The 6,000-nt window shown below is 46.1% G+C and overlaps 1 long non-coding RNA gene across 1 annotated transcript in view; it reads left to right on the top strand.

Moving 5' to 3' along the window:
• Positions 1–319: 319 nt before the first annotated feature.
• The window catches only part of LOC126984767 (uncharacterized), a 120,969-nt gene continuing 115,288 nt past the window's right edge, over positions 320–6,000 (top strand). The window contains exons 1-3 of the long non-coding RNA XR_007737650.1: positions 320–334; positions 1,028–2,237; positions 2,274–2,611. This is a non-coding gene — a long non-coding RNA (uncharacterized LOC126984767). The remainder of the gene's footprint in view (positions 335–1,027; positions 2,238–2,273; positions 2,612–6,000) is intronic.

The raw sequence follows: 6,000 nt of genomic DNA, 5'->3' as shown, positions 1-6,000 counted from the left end.
ATCCCTTCACTGGTAGCCTGGTAACATACACTCCAAGGTCTTTCTCTGCCTCTGTGGTGGATAGTGGAGTGTTTCCCATGTGGTATTGGTGTGCTGGATATCCCTTCACTGGTAGCCTGGTAACATACACTCCACGGTCTTTTTCTGCCTCTGTGGTGGATAGTGAAGTGTGTCCCATGTGGTATTGGTGAGCTGGATATCCCTTCACTGGTAGCCTGGTAACATACACTCCCAGGTCTTTCTCTACTTCTGTGGTGGATATTGGAGTGTTTCCCATGTGGTATTGGTGTGCTGGATATCCCTTCACTGGTAGCCTGGTAACATACACTCCCAGGTCTTTCTCTGCCTCTGTGGTGGATAGTGGAGTGTTTCCCATGTAGTATTGGTGAGCTGGATATCCCTTCACAGGTAGCCTGGTAACATATAATCCCAGGTCTTTCTCTGCCTCTGTGGTGGATAGTGGAGTGTTTCCCATGTGGTATTGGTATGTTGGATATCCCTTCACTGGTAGCCTGGTAACATACACTCCCAGGTCTTTCTCTGCCTCTGTGGTGGATATTGGAGTGTTTCCCATGTGGTATTGGTGTGCTGGATATCCCTTCAGTGGCAGCCTGGTAACATACACTCCCAGGTCTTTCTCTGCCTCTGTGGTGGATAGTGGAGCGTTTCCCATGTGGTATTGGTGTGCTGGATATCCCTTCACTGGTAGCCTGGCAACATACACTCCCAGGTCTTTCTCTGCCTCTGTGGTGGATATTGGTGTGTTTCCCATGTGGTATTGGTGTGTTGGATATCCCTTCAGTGGTAGCCTGGTAACATACACTCCCAGGTCTTTCTCTGCCTCTGTGGTGGATAGTGGAGTGTTTCTCATGTGGTATTGGTGTGCTGGATATCCCTTCAGTGGTAGCCTGGTAACATACACTCCCAGGTCTTTCTCTGCCTCTGTGGTGGATAGTGGAGTGTTTCCCATGCGGTATTGGTGTGCTGGATATCCCTTCACTGGTAGCCTGGTAACATACACTCCCAGGTCTTTCTCTGCCTCTGTGGTGGATAGTGGAGTGTTTCCCATGTGGTATTGGTGTGCTGGATATCCCTTCACTGGTAGCCTGGTAACATACACTCCCAGGTCTTTCTCTGCCTCTGTGGTGGATAGTGGAGTGTTTCCCATGTGGTATTGGTGTGCTGGATATCCCCTCCCAAGGTTCAGAACTTTACATTTTTCCTCATTGCATTGTAGCAGCCACTTTTTGTTCCACTCCTATATCTTTTTGATGTCTTCTTGTAGGAAATCCACAGTCAAGGGGTTAAAAATAGGCCTTTCTGACAAACTGTTGCAATTTTTATAACACTCTTACTTCCCTTATAAGATTATATTACGTTGTTTGTCTGTCCACAACACAAGTCCTATAGCAATACTTCCTCTCCACAACACAAGTCCTACAGCAATACTTCCTCTCCACAACACAAGTCCTACAGCAATACTTCCTCTCCACAACACAAGTCCTACAGCAATACTTCCTCTCCACAACACAAGTCCTACAGCAATACTTCCTCTCCACAACACAAGTCCTACAGCAATACTTCCTCTCCACAACACAAGTCCTACAGCAATACTTCCTCTCCACAACACAAGTCCTACAGCAATACTTCCTCTATACAACACAAGTCCTACAGCAATACTTCCTCCCCACAACACAAGTCCTATAGCAATATTCCTCTCCACAACACAAGTCCTACAGCAATACTTCTTCTCCACAACACAAGTCCTACAACAATACAAGGATCGTAATGTTACGTCTACGTAAAGACGAGAAATAAGCAAACAGTGAGTGCTGGGCTGACGTAACCTTGCCTCGACGTACAGAGATCAAAGTGTGAATTGAAGTTACTTATACAAACATCTCGTAAGTAAGGTTGACAAATTATATTCCATCAGTTTAAATGACATAATCTTCCCTATACATACAGATCAAGGTAACATATGAAATGAAATGAGGTTACTTATACAAACATCTCGTAGGTAAGGTTGGCGTAACTTATATTTTGCTAGTTTAAATGACATAATCTTCTCTATACGTACAGGTCAAAGTAACATACGACATACGAGTTAATTGAGGTTACTCATACAAACATCTCAAAGGTAAGGTTGGTGTACCTTATATTTTGCTAGTTTAAAGGATGTAATCTTCACTATACATAGAGATCACAGTAACATACAACATATGAAATGAATTGAGGTTACTTATACAAACATACCATATATGTGAATTGAGGTTACTTATACAAACATCTCAAAGGTAAGGTTGGTGAACCTTATATTTTGCTAGTTTAAAGGATGTAATCTTCACTATACATAGAGATCACAGTAACATACAACATATGAAATGAATTGAGGTTACTTATACAAACATACCAGTGAATTGAGGTTACTTATACAAACATACCAGTGAATTGAGGTTACTTATACAAACATACCAGTGAATTGAGGTTACTTATACAAACATACCAGTGAATTGAGGTTACTTATACAAACATACCAGTGAATTGAGGTTACTTATACAAACATACCAGTGAATTGAGGTTACTTATACAAACATGCCAGTGAATTGAGGTTACTTATACAAACACCTCGCAGGTTAAGGTTGACATAACTTATATATCGTTAGTTTAAGAGACGTAATCTTGCCTATACGTACAGAGATCAAAATAACATATCTCGAGGGTAGGGTTCACGTAACTTGTATTTCATTAGTTTAAGGTTACGTATACTTACAATAACGTTGTAAAGAGGGAAAGAATAAAGGAAAGAAAGAAGGTGTGTTGAAAGGTCATCTTATCGCCTACAAACACCTAGAGACAAACATTGGGGTGAGGGAGGGAGGGAAGGGTAGCACACACACACACACACACACACACACACACACACACACACACACAAATGAAATTATAAACACCAACCCACATACCCCAATCAAACACCTCCACACTAAACATCCTTTTTTGACCGTCCATGTTGAGAGAGGAGGAGGAGGCGGAGGAGGAGGAGACGAGAGTAGACGTGGAGCCGCCAGCGATGGAGTTGGCAGCTGTTCCTCCGTCCTTCCCTTCGGCGGCTGCGGCGGGTGACCTCTTGGCTAGGGTAAGGGAGGATAGGTTAAGTTAGGAGACATTAGGTAAGGCTAGGTGAGGTTAAGTTAGGGGAGGTTATGTAGTTTTATCTTTTAGGGTTCAAGGGCAATAAAACAAAAAAGGCATAAAAAACACTAGGTCCTGCCCCTGACCAGAGAGAAGGAAAAATGACAACGGGGCATAATTACCAGTGAGGGGGCGAGTCTCTCAAACTTGTCGCCCACCATCCAGTGATTGTACCTGGCGAACAGCATCATGAGGGCCAGGACCAGGTTGGCAAACTGCTTCACACGCTCTGAAAGACACAGAAACTGCTCAGCAAGGACTGTAGGCGGGCATCCTCAACACTTCCCCTCACATCAACTCTTTCCAAAGGCCAAGAAAAGGTATCAATTGCATTCTAATGACATGAGGTAATCCAGCTTTCCAGACAGACAACAGATTGAAAATAGACAAACTATGTAGAGGAAGCATTAGTTTGAGAAGGCTATAAGAAAATCCAGCTTTCCAGACAGAGCAACAGATCAAAAATAGACAAACTATGTAGAGGAAGCATTAGTTTGAGAAGGCTATAAGAAAATCCAGCTTTCCAGACAGACAACAGATCAAAAATAGACAAACTATGTAGAGGAAGCATTAGTTTGAGAAGGCTATAAGAAAATCCAGCTTTCCAGACAGACAACAGATCAAAAATAGACAAACTATGTAGACATCTTTTCCAAAATTTCAAAATGGCGCACCTTCACCCTGCCTCGGAGTCCCCGCCTGGGGGGGGGACCACTCTATATACTATGATCAATAGTTTTAAGCCTGTAAAGAATAACCATTGTATAAAATGGAAATAAAGTTTCTGATTCTGATTCCTCTCCCTTCCCTTCCCTATCCTTTCCTTTCCCTTTCCATCCCTTCCGTTCCCTTCCTTGACCTTCCGTTCCCTTCTCCTCTCTTCAATTTCCTTTCCTCTCTCTTCCCTTTCTTTCCCTTCCCTTTCCTTCCTTGACCTTCCCTTCTGTTCCTTGACCTTCCCTTCTCTTCCCTTCCCTTCCTTGACCTTCCCTTCTCTTCCCTTCCCTTTCTCAGCCTTCCCTTCCTTTCCTCTCCCTTCCCTTCCGTTCCCTTCCCTCACTCACCTCAGCACTGCTCTTCAGAGGGTTGGTCAAGTTATACACAAGCTCGGAGGAGTGGAAGATGCACTGGTGAGGAGGCTGGAAGACCACGAGGGGCGGCGCCAGGCTCACCATTAGGCTGGGGAGGTACACGTGTTCCCCCTTGTTGCTTGCTGTCACCTCAAGCCGGTTGATCTTGCCTATGATGACCGAACTGTTATTGCTGGAAAGTGAGGTTAAGACAAGATTACAAGTGAAGTTTGAGGATGGAAGACTTGAACAGAGCTTGAGAACTTTGACACAGCTGAACCAATCGCATCTTAACGCACATTCTCCTCCCATCCCCCTCGGACTCACCCATCCAGGAACGCCACCTCGGTCTGCATGTCCACTTTGCACACCTCCTCCTCGCACCCCTTGGCTATGCTCACCACCGTCTCCGCGCTGTTGAGAGAGAGAGAGAGAGAGAGAGAGAGAGAGAGAGAGAGAGAACTATCACTACAAGCTACAGAAACCCAGAGACAGAGACAGACAGAGACCAAATGAGAAGTAGACATAAAACAGCCATTATCAAGACACCTCTCCACCACAAATTGACCTCTCTCTTGGCCACTCTTTACTTTCGTCTATTATGGCAGCGGTGAGTAGCGGGCCTTTTTTTTCTATGCACTTTTTGTTGCCCTTGAGCCGTCTCCTTTGTTGTAAAAATAAATAAATAAAAAGCTACAGAAATCCAGAGAGAGACAGAGACAGACAAAGACACATAGAGACAGACACACAGACAGAGAGAGAAAATGAGAAGCAAATAAAACATCAAGAGAGACAGACACACAGGGAGAGAAAATGAGAGAAAAACAGAGACAAAGACATAGAGAGACCCAGACAGAGAGAGAGAAAATGAGAAGCAAATAAAACATCCAGAGACACAGACATAGACAGACCCATCAATTAAAAGCCACAACCAGAGATAGAGACAGAGAGACATGCGAACAAAGAAAAAACAGGGTCGCCAACTCACCAATCAGCTCCAGGGACGAGGAGTTCAGGAGACCGTACTCAAGCCTCATAATGATGTCACCGTCCGGGTCCTGCTTGTCCTTCTGCAAACACCACCAACAGCGAGGTAAAAAAAGTCGCCGAGTCAAATCCTACCACACCACACCACACCACACCCAGCCACACCACACACCACACCACACCATACCCAGCCACACCACACACCACACCACACCATACCCAGCCACACCACACACCACACCAAACCCAGCTGCACCACACACCACACCCAGCCGCACGACACACCACACCACACCATACCCAGCCGCACCACACACCACACCACACCATACCCAGCCGCACCACACACCACACCACACCAAACCCAGCCGCACCACACACCACACCACACCATACCCAGCCACACCACACACCACACCACACCATACCCAGCCGCACCACACACCACACCACACCACACCATACCCAGCCCACACACACACCACCACACCGCACCACACCACACCACACCACACCATACCCAGCCCCACCACACACCACACCAAACCCCGCCCCACACCACACCACACCCAGACCCACCACACACCACACCAGACCAAACCCCGCCCCACCACACCACACCCAGCCCCACCACACACCACACCATACCCAGCCACACCACACACCACACCCAGTCACACCACACACCATACCCAGCCACACCACACCACACCCAGCCACACCACATTACTCTCCCTTTTCCTTCCTT

Source organism: Eriocheir sinensis, chromosome 57, assembly GCF_024679095.1.
Source record: "Eriocheir sinensis breed Jianghai 21 chromosome 57, ASM2467909v1, whole genome shotgun sequence".
NCBI lineage: Eukaryota > Metazoa > Arthropoda > Malacostraca > Decapoda > Varunidae > Eriocheir > Eriocheir sinensis.
The sequence above is the reverse complement of the archived record's forward strand: the minus strand, read 5'-3'. Positions and strand labels throughout refer to the sequence as shown.